A 19,673-nucleotide genomic window follows, 5' to 3' on the forward strand; every position below is an offset into this window, starting at 1 on the left:
AGCTCCGTTTGCTAGCAGCCTTTATCTAGGTAGTGCTTCCCAGGCTTGTTAGCTCCGTTTGCTAGCACCCTTCGGTCTGTTAGCTAGCTGGTGCTTCCTCGGCTAGTTAGCTCCGTTTGCTAGCACCCTTCGGTCTGTTAGCTAGCTGGTGCTTCCTTGGCTAGTTAGCTCCGTTTGCTAGCACCCTTCGGTCTGTTAGCTAGCTGGTGCTTCCTTGGCTAGTTAGCTCCGTTTGCTAGCACCCTTCGGTCTGTTAGCTAGCTGGTGCTTCCTTGGCTAGTTAGCTCCGTTTGCTAGCACCCTTCGGTCTGTTAGCTAGCTGGTGCTTCCTTGGCTAGTTAGCTCTGATAACGTAGCTGCCTTCCAACTCACGTGATCCGACCACAGGGCTTGCTCGTCAACTGATCGTCCTCTGTCCTTCACTAGCTTTGCTAGCCTCGGCTATCTGTCTCCGACGATCTGCTTCGACCGTGGGCTTCCCTCCCTGTTGATTTGCCGTTCACTGTAGCCTACTTTTGTTGCTTGCTGTCTCTCGCCAACGGTCGAAAACCTTTCATTCCTCCGATGCCGTTAGTTAACAACTGTGCTGTCTTTACTCCCGACAGCAGGGGGGGAATCAAGAGGACGGAAACAACTCCTAGTTTTGATGGTTTTATCAAAATCCAAATAGGTTGTTAACCTTAAACCAAAGGGAAAACCACAATACACCAATTAGAGTCACACATACACCCATCAAACTCAAATCACATTCATTACAATAATCACACTTACTAGTGGCCTCTCCTGATTCCTCAATCTCAATGGCGTGAATCTATCTATCCCCCTCTATTTATACAATCACACCAAACTCCGCCCAGATTTACAGCCCCCTACACATATAAACTGAATCCCATCAATTGAATCCCTCATTCAACCAACCCCACTCATAAGTTTACAGCACATCCATTTTCAGTATTAATGTGCCTCCCATTCTATCCAATGCATTAAGCCTTCTATCCAAATTGTAACATATGTTCATGATATGACTGATTGCATTATCTTGAAAACGGCAGCCAGCATTCCCACACAAAGGTTGAGCGCCCCCCCCTCCAATGATCCTTAATTTGTTACTATGGTGTAGTGGGGCTAGCCGTGGTCTAGAGCTGCAAGTTAAGGTCAATGTGTAATTAAGTCACTGATGTTTAGTGGACGTTATGCGAGTGCCCTAATAGAGGGACTCATACTCCAAAATTTGAGCTTATGTGTTTTGAGGTGGGCGATACAACTACATAACCATTTGGCTTATGCGAGTGTCTTATCACTGCATTTGCTCAATACATAATGTTTAAAGGAGAGTTGTGCAGACTAGGCTTGGTTTTATCATTTCGCTTGGGTTATCTGAGTAGTTCATTTTGATTTGTATTAAATTCCATTTGCTGTTTGTCACTTCACAGTTGGAGAATTGTAATCCATGGCTCCATCGATGGATTCAGTAGGAGGATAATGTACTTGAGGGCGAGTGACAACAATAGAGCATCGACTGTTCTCAGTGCCTTTGTTGAAGCTGTGGCTACCCATGGGTTGCCTCGGTGTGTCCGCACCGACAAGGGAGGAGAAAACGTTGAGGTGGCTAGGTATATGCTGAACCATCCACAACGTGTACATGGTAAGCATACTTTACTTTTATTTTCCATTATTTGACATTCATATGCTGTTAATCACTACAAATATCCAGATTTCTAATTGGACAATCATTATAGGGCAGGTGTTCTGAAAAATTGCTTAAGATACAGAAAAAACACAAAACATGCTTATCTTAAGCTGATCAAAAGTGAGTTGGATGCCCTCTTGTGGTAGGTTATAAGTTGCTTATAAGTTGAATAGAATTTGCACTGTCTACAGGGGTCCTCAACATTAAAAGGAAATCCTACTCTGGGACACAAATGAATGAGCATATTTCTATAGTTTACGTTCAGGTGAACACATTACACGTCAAGACCGAGTAATGCCAAACATTGTATTTTTTATGAAAAATGTAACTGCTAATGGTCTTCGTGGATGTGCACAACAGTCTAGTTTGCCCTAATAAATGAACCAGTGAACCCCCATCCCTCCCAATTCAGACAGGAGTGTCATCACTGGCAGATCAGTACACAATCAACGGATCGAGCGCTTGTGGAGAGATCTGTGGTGCATTGTAGTTGGGACCTACTACGCTGCCTTCCACCATCTGGAGGACATTGGGGCCTTGGATGCAACCCAAGACGTCGACCTCTACTGCCTCCATTACATCATGCTGCCAAGGCTGAATTGGCACCTACAGGTCTTCATACAAATGTGGGACCGGCATCCACTGTCGTCGGAGGGAAACAGATCCCCTCAGCAGCTGTGGGTGGCAGGACAGCTACTCAACACAGAGCAGATTCCCACTGACGTAAAAGCTACCATAATTAAACATTTTATTTAAAATGCCTTAAATCCAGTTATTTAAACCATTTATCCCAAGCATAATATTGTAGTTGACCGGGTTTAGTAGCCTTATGTAAAATCTTGAATCCCTCTTTAGAAAAACTGTATTGGTAGTGACCTATGATTAGTCATTCCTATTTGTAAATGTTTAGAAATAGTAAGATGTATCAAAGTAGGCAAAGCTTTATAATTCCAACAATTTATTTTTGATTAGATTGAGTTCCCCACGTGGGGAATTGACTGGAATGGGCCGGCTCCTCCCCCTGACACACCACAAACCACAAACATTGACCCATTCCAAACCAGTGAGGTGTATGGCATAGACCTCTACATGCAGGCCATGGCAATGATTCAGGCCTATTTGACTGAACATTCAGGTGAGATGTAAGGCTATTCAACCTCTCACAGCTATCCTGGTGAGACAATCATCATCAATTATGAGATTGTAAAACGCATGCAGCACCATAAGCTCCGTGAAATAGCAGTGTGCTTGAACAAGCAACTAGAGCTCTGTCCCGGTTAGAATGTGTCTTAACTCGGCTGTGAACAGGATCTCTGGAGCTGTGTTGCCTGGCTGTATGTTTGCAAAGTTGTGAACAGAGGAAATGCCACTGCGCATGAGTTGGGTTCAATTTTGGCTTCAATTGGCCTCACTTTAAAGATGACACTATGGGGGACAGGACGATCATTCTCACAAGCTGACATTTGTTTCTCTCCACAGATCAGTCAACTCTATAAAAGAAGCTCTGACGTCTCATGATCGTCATGGTTGCAGCTTGCACCGCAACACTGTACATTTGTAAATAAAAAAGAGCATTGCTGATTGGATGTCAGTTTATTTAGATGGTCTTAAGTTGCCAAGTAGCTGAGGGTTAAGTACATTTGTAAGCAAGAGAGAATTTGACTGAAGACCTTAAATTGGGCACCAGTGATGAACAGGGACCACCCCTACCAACAACACAAAAAAACAGGTGGGCTGGGTCTCAAGTAGGCTACTAGAAGACTGGTGTCAAGATACTTGAATGGAGAGTAGACAAAGATTTGGTGGTCCTACTGGGCTCAAGGGTGTGTGGTGTGTTGGGAGAGTATGTGTCTGTGTTGGTATGGGTGCTTCGGTGGGAGTTAAGATCTAATGGTGTAGGGGGGGGTGCACTTACATACAGGATGATGGTGTATGATTTTTAAAATCAGGGTGTTTAAATTGCAAATTTGATGATTGAGTTATGGGCCGGTATGGTGAGTAGTTTCTCCAGTGGAGAGTAAATTATGGGAAAAATGTACTTTTTATAATGAGGAGGGGAGGAGAGCGGAGATGATGATGTCGATGATGAGGAGGAGACGGAGAGGGAGGGAGGAGGCGGGGCTGGGGGTCTCATCCCCGCAGGGGGAGCTGGGGGCAGTTCTCATCAGCCTCCTCCATGTGGACGATGGCGGAGACGGTGAAGGAGCGGCGCTTGTAGCAGGCTCAGGTCGGGGACGTAGTTGACCTGCAGGGTGTGTGTGGGACTGGGTCGGGTCCTGGAAGCGGACACGGAAGATGTTCTTGGCTGTGGGGGGAGAGGAAGAGAAGAGTAGACAGGTCAATAAACCAGCCTTAGATTAGGTACAATAAACCTCATCTGATCCGGTCTGTGTTGTGTGCTGTGTGTGTGTGTGTGTGCACGCGCTCTGCTCACCTGTCCGTTCTTGCTGCATAGCTGGCCATAGCAGAGCACGCCCTGGATGATGACGATCTGGACACACACACACAGAGGGATGCGGTTATAGACCGCGGCGTGGATTAAGTATTACTGTTAAGGACACAGCCCTGCAGTGTGTGTGTGCGTGTGAGCTCACCGCTTGCTCCAGGCCGGCCGCGTCGGAGGATCTCACGCAGCAACAGTGTGTACTTGACCAGGCGCGAGCGTGGGATGTCCAGGAGGTCTGAAGGGCGACTCCAGGCAGGCAGTGCTGCTGGCATTTTCCCTGAGGGGAGGGAGGCAGGGGGTCAGACAGTCAGTGGCGCACTGGCTCACTTAGTCAGACAGGGTGACACTGTAGGTAACCTTAGCCATTTCTTAGAAATTGTTGTAATATCTAGTCCCATGAGCTCAATAGTACATTGTGTCACAGGGTAATACAGTCATTGCTATATAATTTTACCTTAAACGATCATGGCATGTTTCCAGGTGTAGGCCTGTTTCCCTCACAGGATGGTCCAACGCCTTCAGAGTCACTCAGAAAACCCATGGCCTGAAATGAACGGTACAGCACTTCAGAAACGTAAATATAGAAATATACTGTACTGTAGTCTAACGTTAGCGTCTAGCCGCGTCTTTGTTTACACAAGCTAAGAGTCAAAAGTCAAGCGACAGATGGACAACAATAAATTAGCCAACGTCAGCTGCCAAACGGATCTCTAAACATGTCATCCAACTAGCTTTAGCTCACAGAAGTTAGGTAGTGAGGTGGTTTGCTAGCTAGTTAGCTAACGCGATGTTTTCACAGCTAACATCCAAGTTCAAATGCAAAGTCTCGCCATGTTACAGTATACACTAACTAGCAAGGATATATAATTAGGATTGTCTGTAGGCTATATTTGTAGTAAGCTGTTTACCTTTTGTTGGGAAGACGGAAATTCGCTTGTTGTGTCCATGGAGGTATAATATAGGTTGTGTCCAGCTGGAACGCACGCAGATGACGTCGCACGCAGCGCGGCCGATTACGTCAGTACGTCACGCGCAGCCATCTTGCTAACTAGCTTAGCACACACACACACACACACACACACACACACACACACACACGCTCAACGCAATTAACGAAACGTGGCACATTCCACACACCGGAGTAAACGAACAAATGAATGAACGTGTGTGTGCGTCTGTGTGTGTGTGTGTGCGTCTAATTTTTCACTAAGTTCCACATAGACGCACTCACACACACACACACACACACTCACACGCACACCTTATCTTTGCTAAAGATATATGCAAATCCCAGTGATCTGATTGGCTGATTCCCTAACTATGTCTTTGCAAGGATAAGGTGTGCGTGTGAGTGTGTGTGTGTGTGCGTGTGTGCGTCTATAGACGCACACACGCACACACACACACACACACACTCACAACATGCCTGCTAAACGTGGCACTTCCCACCCCCCATAGTTCGTGTGTGTGTGTGTGTGTGTGTGTGTATGTGCGTGTGTGTGTGTGCGTGTGTGTGTGTGTGTATGGGGGGTGGAAAGTGCCACTTATTTGCTAACTGAGCAGACACACGTGACGAACGTCCCCACGTGACCACGTGTGCTATTCACTAACGTAGCTAACCCAGCAAACGCTCGTCAGGGCCGGGGGTACTTGAGGACGTGTGCTATTCGCTTACGTAGCTAACGTCGCTACTTGAGCACGTGTGCTATTCGCTTACGTAGCTAACGTCGCTACTTGAGCACGTGTGCTATTCGCTTAAGTAGCTGAGTAAACACGTCGTCGCCGTCAGTCAACGTGGCTATTAGGACTCTGGTCACCATAGGTAGGTAACCTGCTAGTTATCTTCTTGGCTACCATACAGCTAATGTTATCATTTCTTCTTTGGCTCATTTAAGATTGTAGCTATCTATCGTCTTATGCTAGCCAGTCATCCAGTCATTGATATGATAATAACTTAGATTAGGCTATTTACATTATAGCATGCTACGATCATCTAACCTAGTTAATCCATGTGATAATTTCTTTCCTATTGTTCTTATTGTGTCACTGACGAAATAAGTAATCTTATTTTATTGTTGCCACCGTCAATTTACTTTTCTTATGTTCTCTAGCTAGCTAAGTGATACTAGCTAACTATTTCTAAGGCTTAAGCTGCATGTACACTGTACGACTGAAAAAAATCTTAGATCGGGGATCCCTTGTCTGTGACAACCCACGACCACCTTACGACCTCAGAATCGTGGGTTTTATCTCAGTGTAGGCTATTAACGTCAACATCTGCTTATCTGTGGTCACTGGTGTTATTTCGATTTCATATGTCGAACAGGGGGAGTAGCTTCCTGGCTCATCTAGTGAATTTAGATTGCTAAAATGTTGATCTAGTTTTCACTGAACCAGAATACCCCCGTTTGTATAGCTATGCCATGACATTAATATGTTGTGCTTAGCTTACTCCACAACAGCTTGGGCTTTGAAAACTTATGAAATCTATTTCTTTCTTCACTCTTGAATGTAATGAGAAATACATGCCGTTACACATAATGGCCACACGGTGGCAGTCTAACAACAGTCATCGGCTACCTACAAGCAAGTTAACGTTAGATCGCTATTTTTTGTTAGACTACCAGCTGCACCATAATGTGTTAGTTGCTTCCTATGCATGAAAAACTATATTTGAACTTGAAAATAAAGATATATAAAATGTTTAATTTGAATAGCATATTGATTTACAGCCCAAAACCTTACTGCAGTATTAGTGTTTAAGAACTACAGTAGCAGAGATCATATCAATTTTGTGTGTTGTGTACGCTTGGAGGTTCCATCCAGATGTCCGAGGCCAGGCAGAGTTCTCAAGTGGGAGCTGAACATCAGCTTCCTCACCAAAAAAGCTCAACAGAGGATGTTATTCCTGACAGCTGAAGAAATTCAACCTCCAAAAGGCAATGATGGTCTCTTTTACACCTCCATCCTCACCTCCTCCATCACCACCTGGTACTCCGCCACCACAGCAGAAGACAAGGCCAGACTGCAGCGCATCATCTGCTCCGCCGAGAGGGTGACTGGTTGCATATTATAGGACTGCTGGTTATAGGACCTGCACACCTCCAGGGCCCTGAAATGGGCCAGAAAGATCGTGGCCGACTCCTCCCACCCTGTCTCTTTGAATCACTGCTCAGGCAGGAGGCTGTGGTCCATAAGGACCAAGACCTCCCACCACAAAAACACCAGCCTCATCAACAAGTCTTTTGTACCCAGCTGAATCCTCCCCCCGCTGACTTTCCCCCTTGCACTAGATGCACTTGTCCACTGTTTGTACTAAACACAGGCCTGCACTGCACACACATACCACAACAGCACACATTCTATACATAAAACATAGCGTCCTACACAGTTGCACTCCCACTCCAACGCATTTTATATTTACAATGTCCAGTCTTTGCATTGTCCTGTCTTGTCCTTTGCACCCTGCCTGGTCATGTCTCCATCAGCGTTATGCACTATTGTCCAAAAGGAATTCCTATAATGTTTTAAACTACTAAGACAATAAAACTGTATCCGATTATGAAACCACACACAGTTGCCAGTAGTTTATTTAACCTTTATTTAACAAGACAAGCATTTCCGAACACATTCTTATTTACAAAGGCGACCTCAAGTTCCTAAACGTAGGATGATTATTGGCGGAACCAATGTCTGTTGGGGCCCAAATTGATCACTATTGAGCTTGTCCAGACTGATCTGTGGAGAGAAATGCAACATGAGCTTGCAAGATCAAGATGCTCTCAAAAGGCTAGCTGGGAGTGTTTGAATAGCCTTAAATCCCACCTGAATGTTCAGACAAATACGCCTGGACCATCCGCAAAGCCTCCATGTAAATGTCTATACCATAGACCTCACTTGTGCGGAATGGATCAATGTGGGTTCGCAGCAGTGTCTCGTATGTGTCTTGTAGGCCAGGGGGAGTCGCTGGAACCTCAACAGGTGCCGGTGTGTCAGGGGAAGGAGCTGGTCCGTTCCAGTCAATTCCCCAAGTTGCAAAATCCATCTAATGACACAAAAACCATTATGGTGAAATGCAAATTCTGTAGCAACTTGGGACCTGTCCTACCTTACAAAATATCTATATTATCAATAATAATCATTAGATGTACGTCTAAATAGTATTCACAATCAAGATTACCTAATGCTATGAAGCCCTTTGAATTAAAAAAAATAATGATATAGATAAACCCTCTTATGTAAGAAAAATGCCTATATTCATTTAACATATGTAAGCAGCAGCTGTAATGTACCGTTTCTGAATTTAACTGTACCTCATTGGTTATCTGCTCCATATTAAAAACCTGTCCTGCTACCCACAGCTGGTCAGGGGATCTGTTGCTCTCAGAAGACATCGGATGTCTGTCCCATGTTTTGCTGAACAACTGTAGATGCCAGTTAAGCCTGGCCAGCATCACGTAGTGTAAGCAGATGAGATGGACGTCCTCATCCGGGTCCAAGGCTCCAATGTCCTCCAGATGTCTGAATGCAGTGTAGTAGGTTCCAACAACCACGCACCATAAGTCACGCCACAAACGTTCTATCCTTTGATTGTGGACCGACTTCCCTGTGATGAAACTCCTTCGGGCTGTATTGGGGGGGAGGGGGGAAGGCAGTCATAATTGATACAGGATAATTCAGCAAGAAATTAGACATGACCCACGCCATGGGGTTACTTGTGGCATTGTTTGAGACAAGGATTTCTATTGATATTTGCCGTTTCACAAAATTAAAGCAGTGTCATTGTGGATCCGTGTTGCTCCAGTACTCTCCCTCTTTCAATGCTACTTGTCCACGGCTGAGAAGCACCGGGTTAACTGCAGTTTAGCACTTGAACTCACCCCAGTTTGATATTACAGTGTATTCATGACACCAATAATGTTCCATTTAAAAATGTACCTGGTCCACGTTCTGGATGTTCCAGCATGTATTTTGCCACATCAACATTCTCTCCTCCTTTGTCGCTTCGGACACATCGAGGCAGCCCATGTGTATGCACCGCTCCAAGGAAGCACTCTAGAACAGTGGATGCCCTGTTATTGTTGCTGGCCCTGAGGTACATCATCTTCCGACTGAATCCATCAATCCCCCCATGTATTACGATTCTCCACCTGTGAGACAAACACAAAATGGTAAAAAATACAACTTTGAAAATTTGTTCAAGTGAGGTCTATGGTATAGACATTTACATGGAGGCGTTGTGGATGGTCCAGGCGTAGTTTTCTGAACATTCAGGTGAGATTTATGCATTGTGTATGTGTGGTGATGGGTGCCTCAAAACAAACTGTGCCATGTTTAGGTTCTTAACATAAGAGGCCATGAATGTGAATCCAGTTGGAAACTTGTCATTTCAGATATTAGAATCTCACCGGATTAGTTTGTGGTTGCCATCTATGTGCCACAGGGAAAGAGGAGCCGGTACAGAGTATGGGCGTCTTGGGATAATGTGTAGCTGAAGCCCACGCATGACAGTCCCAACAGGATCAACTGCTCTTAGAGCTTCACGTATTCTATGTTGCTGAACCCTAGAAAAAAACAGGCAAATGGTGTTTTATAGCACATAGTCAGTGAAGACATTAAAAAGCAAAGCAAGTGTCTTGGTGGCTCAATGGGAAAATGTTTCCATGCCATCAAAAGGTCCTGTGCTCAAATCTAGCCCAGGACCTTTGTTGCCTGTCAGTATCTGTCTCCCCGTATTTCTCTATTCACCATGTACACAAGGCATCTTCAAACAAATGTAACAAAACACTTTTTGCCTGTAATCTGCCACTTGATTGACTATGAACTGTAACTATAAATGGTTTTCCTGAGAAGAAAATTATTCACTCACCTGTGCCCAATGGAAGTGAGGTACCCAGTAACAACCTTGTAACCAGTGTTGGGGCAGTTGGAGATGAAATTGGACACCTTTGCTTGAAGTTCTTCGTCACTTATGTCACTGTATGTTTGCCGCACAGAGAGGCCATACTCTGTCATTTTTCGGCGTATAGTGCGGACGCTGACAGAGTAAATCTGTGCGATTTCTCGAACTTTGAAGTGCTGCTCCAAAAGGTATTGCAGTGGTTCTTCCGTGATGAACTGAAAAGATTGACCTGTTTGAACAGTCACATTTCGAATATCCAGTTCTTCCAAGGCTGTGTGCAGTTTTGAGAATATTTCGTCTTCATGCTGCAGTGTTCCACTGCTTGCAAATCTTGACAGAATGTGGATGATGTTCTCGAGGCGATAGTGAAAATGTTCAACATCTGCCCCTGGATCGGTTGATGACTGCTGCAAATGTCCACTCAATCTTCTCAAAAGTTCTGATATTTCGTCCAATATCTCTGCAGGGACTGCAACTGGCATCTGTTGGCTTTAAAAAAAAAAAAGTAGTCATTAAAGTAGGCCAATGTTAGTGTTTTCTTTTGTCTTACAAGGACCTGTTTAACTAAAAGAGTGAAACAATGCAGAGACTCTCTCAACTCTCTCTCTGCCTGATTGTTTCCTGCATCCCAGATGTCCTTTCAAAAAGTTTACCGCCCTAAGTTATATGCAAGTCTATATATTTATTGAGATAGCCCTGTTTGGCTCTAGCACACACAACCTGAGACATTTGTTACTTGTACAACTAAAGAGCACAAGTTTTAGGGCTGTAGATCCAGAAGTGAATTTCAGCTACGTTCACTGCTCACGTTTCAGAAAATTTGAAGGCTAGATAGTTTTAAACCTTGAACCAAGCCAACTGGCTAGTTGATGAATTGTGACCTGCGATTGGTCGATCAGAACGGAACATTCTCGGAATCGCCAGCCCCCCCCCCGTCTCTAATAACAACACTTGAGCACATAGTATCTTGTCTACACACTACACAACTTACTCTGTCCTACTGTACACCCGATCACTTCAACCAAAACCTGACAACACTTGAACCATAGAAAACTGCCTATATGATAGACATGTTTTGTCTATATGGGCAAGAGTCAATTGTTATTGTCCATGTACAACTGTATAATTGTTATTTCACTGCACTGCCTATATCATGGACAAGACATCCATGATCTGATGGAATAAATAGAATAACGAGCACTCGGCTTCAACTTTCCTGCAACATATCCAACAGAACTGGAATGTTCAGCCACTAGCCGCCAAGCACCGCTTCACTGGGAGAGGGTGCGTCCTTCTCCAGCTGCAGCTGGTCTACCTAACCATCCCCCTCGCTCCCGCCTCCCGGTCTCCTAACCATCCCCCTCGCTCCCGCCTCCCGGTCTCCCGCTGGAGAAATATACTGTAACCATTACCGGTGAACCCATACGCACATCAGGTGCCACAAATATGGCAGGCAGTTTCTGTATAGTTAACGCGTATAGTCATAATATATCATCCGTAACGTTATTTGGTGGGTGGTCGCCTGGTCGGTGCTGCTAGCTATGTTAGCTAGACTAAGGTTATATACACACTCCCATCTGCAACAAACTACATAGCAAATGTCAGCTATAATTCCTCCTAAGATTACATATAATTCATCATAGCTGACATTACCACATAAATGTCAAGACACATATTTTGTAGATATGCTAACGTAGCGCAGTGTATTTTCCTATTGCTTACGGTACCTAGCTAACGTTAATTAGCTATAAGCACACAAGGCAGCGGTGTCGGCACCAAAGGTTGATGCGACAGGAGGAGAATGGAGGCCGTGGAGGGAGATGGTTGGCTCCGCCGAATTCACCAGGACCAGTCGTGAGTCCGTGAAACCCAAAAGCCTCATATTATAATTGCAGAAGCTTTCGGGAGTGAAATGTTTGCTGCAGAGGCGGGCGCTAGCGGTGACAGACTCCTCTGTAACACCATGGCTCTTCAAAAATGCTAACCATTTCCTTCTCATTTCAGCTTTAATCGGGAGTTGAAAGAAGGATACCTTATCATCCCATTCCTGCTGGCATCCAGGAAGGATGCATTTTCGTTTAGTTTTATGCATAGGCATTGCTTACTAAGAAAAACTAGCTAATTCTAGACTGCTGGTTAAAACTAGCTAATTCTAGACTCAAGATTGAGCAGGAGAACCGAAGATTCAAATCCGTTCTAGCTTTATATAGTGTTAGGGCGGGGATATGCTAAGAACACCGCTCTACGTCAACAAGTACCGTTTTAAGCCCGCCCCGAAAATCCAGAAATCAAAACTGGTCAAAAACACAAAACTGGTCTAACTTCACAATTCAGTACTACACATGGTTCATCCCATTTTTACATGTTATCAGCAATGCATCACTAACACATAGAATGTGTTTTCAAGCAAATCTCTGATTTTGGTTAACTGGGACTTTAATAATTAGACACTTATTTTAGCATCTTAAGCACTCCTTCTCCCTAGGGTACAACAACAACGTTTCTCGAATTATATGACATGAAAAGCAATGCTATTTAACGTTATGATGATACAAGCTTTGGCTGTAGGCCTATAGGCTACCTAGTGCCATGCAATAGAAAATAAGCAATGCAAAGAAGGAGATTAGTCTAGGTTACTTTTCACTTGGAGCTGACATGATGCGTCTCCGCTTTCGATCCACGTGTAGGATTGCCTTCTCGAAGATCTAGGGAGAGGGAGAGAGCGTGAGTGACCCTCTCGTTGGCTGATTCCGACACACGTTTAGAGGAAGAGGGCAACATGTCTACCACCCTTCACCGTCAGTAAATACATTTTGCAAGACGCTATATTAGTAGTCCATATAATGAGTACCTATTTAGCAAAATCTGGATTTGTATGTGAGGGAAAACGTCGTACACAATTCTTTACCCGTTTGACGATATTAGCAACCATTTCAACAGTTAAGAGTAAGATGAAATCCATCCAAAAACCACCACAAAGCTAAGATGGTCGCTGTAAAGAATGTTGCTAGTGCCATCTAGCCTAGCTCAGTTGTTGGGGCTTCTATTCTGTTAATGTTAACTTCGGAAAAAATGAATGCCTATAAACGAACACCTACTAACGGGGTCGTGGGTTAATGCGAAATCAATGAGTAAACTAATAATCCCGTTTTATTTCAAGCGACGAAACGGTAAGGCCGTGAGCGAGTCTAGTGCTAGACTCGATAAGTCAGGCAACAATGGCTCACAACGTTCAAGAAGTGTCCACAACGGAAATATCCCCAAGTTGCCAAGCCAACAGTACAATTAACAACAAAAAGCAAACGTTCTCACAATCACTGCGACAGAGTAATTTTACGTAGGCTACATATCTAGCCGTGTACAGAAAAAGGCTAATCACGTTAGCTGGCTAGCTAGTTAGCTAACGTTGGAAAGAGTGCATCTGATAGAATCATTACAAAAGGGTAGCTTGCACATAACGTCGGCGTCATTTATCTGGGGCGATACCAGGCTACATAGGCTATGTATACATTGAAATTGAGATACTTACAGTATAGTTACAGGATCTGTGTTGGTCTTTCTCAACCGTACTGATGGGACGTGGGTCGAGAAATCCTGAATGTTCAGTGAAGCGTGAGGCTTATATCTTTAACGGCACGTGACGTCACTGATGACGTTTGCAGCCTCGCTGGTTCAGGAAGTGGTTCGAGTAGTTGGCGCGATTTATGAACATACATACATACCGTACCGTGATAGGCTTTTTTCCAAAGCCGGAGAAGTCGTTTAAAAAAAACATATCGCTTAAAACCAAACAGTTGAACAAATACTGTTTTTAAATGAAAATGAATAAAGTCCCCTCTCTACATCAGTTGTACAAGCTCCTTCACTGCCCTTCTGTTCACAAGCACCCTCACTTTCCTCTTCCTTGTTAACACTGCCACAGGTGAAAACACAATTGTCCCCGTCATTATTATGACTTTTTCAAATATTTATGTAAAGGATGAGGTTCACTTTGGTATGTGTACTACTACCACGGAACATCGATTGTAATGTGTCAGCCAAGAAACTGTTATGCACACTATTATAGGACCTGCACACCTCCAGGGCCCTGAAATGGGCCAGAAAGATTGTGGCCGACTCCTCCCACCCTGTCTCTTTGAATCATTCCTCCAGCAAGAGGTTGTGGTCCAACATTTTATTGTATATTGTATTGGATAACTTATTGCATTTTATATTTACAATGTCCAGTCTTTGCATTGTCCTGTCTTGTCCTTTGCACCCTGTCTGGTCATGTCTCCATCAGCGTTATGCACTAAAAGGAATTCCTATAATGTTTTAACTACTAAGGCAATAAAACTGTATCTGATTATGAAACCACGCACATAGTTGACAGTAGTTGCTCAAGGTAGGACGCTTAGGGGCGGGGTATGACAAACACCCAGCATCCTCACTAGCATTATTACTAGCTAGCTAGCATCCTTACAAGTAAACTACTATTGTTATCTGCAGTTCATTCTCTCTGAAAAAAAAGTAGTCTTGTACACCCCCCAACATTTAAATAAAAATACAAACTGAGAATCAAATCTATTGTAAAATTTAAAGGGAGAAGCCAGGAGACAACAGGTAGCCTATTCACATTTAGGGTTTATTACTCACTTACAAAAAACACAACACACAAACTGCAGTTGGAGATAGACCAATTAATTGAATTGAAAGTTTCAAATATATTATTACCAATAACCTGAATCCTACAGGTAGGCTACTCTATAGATGACTCTATAGATGGTTCAGGTGGGGGACGGAGCTTAATTGCTTCGTCGCAGCTTCGACAGCACGGCTCCGCACACACAATATCAACGCTATTTACACCAGCTAAAATCAGATCTGCCTTATCGTGTTACCAGACCGCTCAGTTAGGCTACTTAACGCACCCATTGTAAGGACAAGCAATGAAATTGAAATTCAAAAATTGAATTGCAAGTGCAATTGCAATGAAAATGCAATTCAAGTCATTGCTTGTCCTTACAATGGGTGCGTTAAGTAGCCTAACTGAGCGGTCTGGTAACACGATAAGGCAGATCTGATTTTAGCTGGTGTAAATAGCGTTGATATTGTGTGTGCGGAGCCGTGCTGTCGAAGCTGCGACGAAGCAATTAAGCTCCGTCCCCCACCTGAACCATCTATAGAGTCACCTAGGCTACAGCTGGGCTTCTGAGAAGGTACATCTTATGCAACCCCGAATGTCGGGGATTGGATTATGCCCAGTGTCATCTGACGGGCGAAGTCCTCATAAAGACTATGGAGGGGCAGCCTGATAATTACACCGCAGGTGTTTGCTTCTGGGTACACCCGCCTCCTACCATTCACAGGGTCATGGAGGAACTGAATGGAAGGCGTCTCCCTAAAACCAAATGGTGGGATTGCTGATGCCCCAGAAACAAACACAAGCACATCCTCCAAGGAAACAGACAACTCGTCGCCATCTTCCTCAGCTTCAATTGCAGCGTCTCCACCTGTAACATACAGTACAACCGAAATTACAATCAATTGAATTCACATTTAATTAACACTGTGTGGCATCCTCCCCTCCATGTTATCTCTGTGTTTAACTGTCTGCCCTTCTGTGAGGTGTGCCTTGTTGATTAGTTCCTACCTGCACCTCATTCCATATAGTCTCTCATGTACATACTGTATATTCTATCTTGCTCCCTTTGTTATTAGACTCTTGTTTAGTGTTGTGTTTCTGTGCTCCTTGTGTTCCTGAGTTCCCTGTATGGACTTTCCACTGAAGCTGCATTGTTTGCCTCCTCATCCTGCTATTGGGTCTTAGCTTTACTATACCTAACTGTTACAAAGACACTGACACGTCACACGTCAGCTTCTGTGAAAGTGTATGTGTTCCAACCTGCACCAAGATCAGGTATAGAAACAAGTCCAGTTTAACAGACAGACTCATGACGTTAAGGCTGGAGAAAGAGGAAGTTCCCTTTAATTTTATTGGTTATATTGTATTTAGTATTTGCCCTGTCCTGTCCTGTACTGTGTCCTAGCACAGTTCCATCAGCATATGCCATTATCCTAATATGTGTAAACCATCGACATGACAAATAAACTGATCTTGAATCAAGCCGTCAAGTTAACTTCATATAAAAGTGGTCCAGAAAGGAATAAAGAGAGGTTAAAAATTCAAAACAAAATTTTGGAAAGGATACATAATTCTTTATAACCTAAGATAATACATCCTATTTTATAGCCTTACATAAACTCACCTTCCACATCAATCAGCCAGTCACGCCACTGGCCAACTGCTATTTCCTCCAAAGCCCTCCTGCTGCTTCCAGTAAGGGAGTACTGGACTGTGAATAGTTGCAGCATCGAGGCTGCCGTCAGTCTGGAGACTCCACCACAAAACATTTCCTCCAGTACTCCAGAGTGAGCCTCTAGGGCTTTTCTCACCCCGAGGACATCCAAGCCCTCCTTCAGCCTTTGAATAACAAAAGTTCAGTTATCTTCAGATTTCTACTGTTATCAGTTGGACAATTTGCTTTTTAAACATGCATAGCCTAAGTAATGTCAATGTGAAGTTTAATATGCTTTGGGGTGAAATGATGATTAAGTTTTTCTATATTTAATTTCTTACTGATTCAGCACTGCCTCAAGCCGTCCTTCAACATAAAAGTGCATTGCTGCTTGGACCAGCTCGTCCCTGCGCTCCAGGCTGGAAATGCTGGTCAGGGCACCCAGCATGCTGAGGTTGTTGCTCGCCTCCATAATAGCAGTGCGGGCCTCAGGCAAAGACTCTGCCTTCAGAATCTGAAAGTTGATGTTGACAAACAGTTTCCGTTGAATTTTAGGCTCAGATATCTACTCAAATTAGTACCAATCTCTACCGATCAGTCTCCAACAGAGCCCAAATTGCTAAACATCATAAAATTGAGGAAGTCACAAGTCTCCTTCAGATGGCTGGCAAAATGTAATTTGATAAACACAGCCAGTTTTTCAAATTTCATCGTTTATTTTTGTAATTTACAGTTGTCATTTATTTTATTTAAAAGTGTAATACAACAGTGAAAATGTAGGCTAACTTCTTAGCCATCGTTAGCAAATAAAACATTCATTTGACTATCCATAAACTGTCATTCAACTTCACAGCAATCTGCATAATTTAGAGAGATTAGACTACTTTTAATGTGTACACTTAGCCACGTAACTTTCCTGATCTCACAAGCTCTTTTTTTCGCGTTTTATCGCAAATCAGTCTGGATACTCTCCATAGAGATCTGTTTGTGCCAGACAGGAAAACAATCTAGCCTATCAATCTATCAGCATTCTAGGAGGAAATACAAACAGGTACGCTGAGCATGTTTAGGTGTGCCGATAGGGAGTAACTGTTGAAGTTTGCGTGTTATTCATCCAATCACCTAACCTGGTAAACCACACGCATTGCAAAAAAAGAAAAAAAAAGGTCTTAAAAAATTATCGCGATTAGGCTACCAGTCACCTGCCAATTGTTTTTGAAAGTGTCTGCCCTTTTCTAAACATTTTAAAACATATAGTTTGCAGATGGTAATGATAGATGGATATATTTATTGTCCTTTCGAAAATGAAACATTCTGTGTGTAAACTAAAGTTTGAGCCAAATATGTCAGTTAATTAACATAATAGGAATTGACCAAATGGACAAGATTTCATACATACCTTCTCTAGCTGGTCTCTCAGCTCGGCATCTGTGATGTCACTCAGGTCCACTGGAGAGGTGGGGAGCCCTGCCAGCTGTCGGAATAGCCGTTTGGACAGCACACGGGGCCCCACCCCTCCATGGACAAGGCAGACAGAGAGCATCACTCCCAGCAGCCTGTAGGTCCCCCTGGTTAGCCCTGTTTAAGTTCACAGTACATAGATAGATGTGTCAGTAGTTTAACCAAGATTAACTGTACTAAGAGTATTTCATACAGCTGTCTCCTGGCGGAGTGAAGTCATCAGATTCACATACCCATCGCATCAAGAGCAAGGCTCTTGCAGTCTTCAGGCCCCACGAAATATGTGGAAGCCATAATGGCTTCCATCAGGAGCCTGAAAAACTCCCTGCTTGGGCCACCACCATCTACTGAGCCCTCTCCTTCTCCACAGGCATCAACAAAAATGATGTCAAGGCGCCTGTATGCGTCAAAACTGCGCCTTCTAAATGCTCGTAAAGCGTTTTCAAGCACAGTTGAGCGCACAACATTCACATGGTTGCCGATGGGGGCTGCCTCCTCCATGTTGATGTTTGTATACAATTCCAACAGAAGTCCCCTCAGGTCAAGGCTGTACAAGAAAGCAACAAACTCACAGTCATGTAAACAAAGTGGATGAGACTACATAATGTTAACCAATTAAATGTTGATGCAAAATGTAGGCAAAACTTGAGCTATATATATAGGAGTAATTACCTCTTTTAAATACAGTGTTGATATACTAAGTACACTTTTTATTCACCAAGTTCAGATTCATAACAGGTTTGCTACCTTCTTTATTAATCTACCTGTTCTGTTAAGAGTATCCTAATAATGGTTTGAACTAGTAAAATAACTTTGGATGGGAAGTCAGTAGGGCTGCCCCCTGAAAGTCGACGCGTCGAATCATCAGTCGGAGACCCTTAAAGCGACAGAGATTCTTTAAGTCGAGCAGTCGTTTTCTGCTCCACTGTCAAGGACTAGGAGGTGGACTAAGATCAACGACAGGCCAATCATTGGTTTTAGACCTAGGCTATTACCGTAGCTATTTGTTGGGCTGTAAAAGAAGAGTTAAGACTGATAGCAGACGGAAGAAGGCAGGGAGCCCCTCTCCCCTCCGCTAAGCGTCTAGCCTAGCCTAGCCTACTATGCACCAGCAATCACGTGCATTTCCCAAATGGAATATCACACTGCTTTCCTAAATCAATCTTCTTGTATATCCAATGGTAAAAATAGGGTCTCCCATAGACAGCTTGAGCTCTAATGTCTGTGAAAATGCTTTAGTGACAGCCAAAACATTTCCTTGTTGACTGCTGCCCAACGTATGAGCCGATTCGCGCAAGCATTCAAATGCGCAGTTGGGAGACTATCGTCAAATTGCCCAACCCTAATGTAGGATATGTGAAACTGTAAAAACATGGGGGCATCCGAAGTAGATGGACAATGCTAGATGATTCATGTTTAACAAGAAAACAGGTGTCTTTTATTGTGCAGCCTGCAATTTTGAGTTGAAAGTTTCACAGCTCTCCAGACTCCGGCGGTCTCCCCTCAGCCTAGACATATGGGGGGGAACGAATCTCCCGATGTCACAAAATGGATATGAAGACAAAATGTTTAAGATATTGATAACCTGTCTATTAATTATCTCGATTATTAGTGGTCCAAACCATGGACGATGCAAGAAAGAGGGATGGGCTGCAATTGAAACAAGCTATCAAACACATTTGGAGGCAGCGGAGAGGATTTTAGCGGAGCGGAAATATGAGCAAGGCTAATAATTAATTTTGAAACTTTATTCTACGTTTTTGTTCAACGGAAAATAATAAACACCAATCAAGGTAAAATAGCCCAATAAAGGCTATTTAAGCATAACCTAAATGGACGAAAGTTCGTTCAGAAAAAGATTGAACACAACGAAGCATCCCTCCATCTTATTCCACA

The sequence above is a fragment of the Borostomias antarcticus genome (assembly GCF_949987555.1).
Source record: "Borostomias antarcticus genome assembly, contig: scaffold_71, whole genome shotgun sequence".
Lineage (NCBI taxonomy): Eukaryota > Metazoa > Chordata > Actinopteri > Stomiiformes > Stomiidae > Borostomias > Borostomias antarcticus.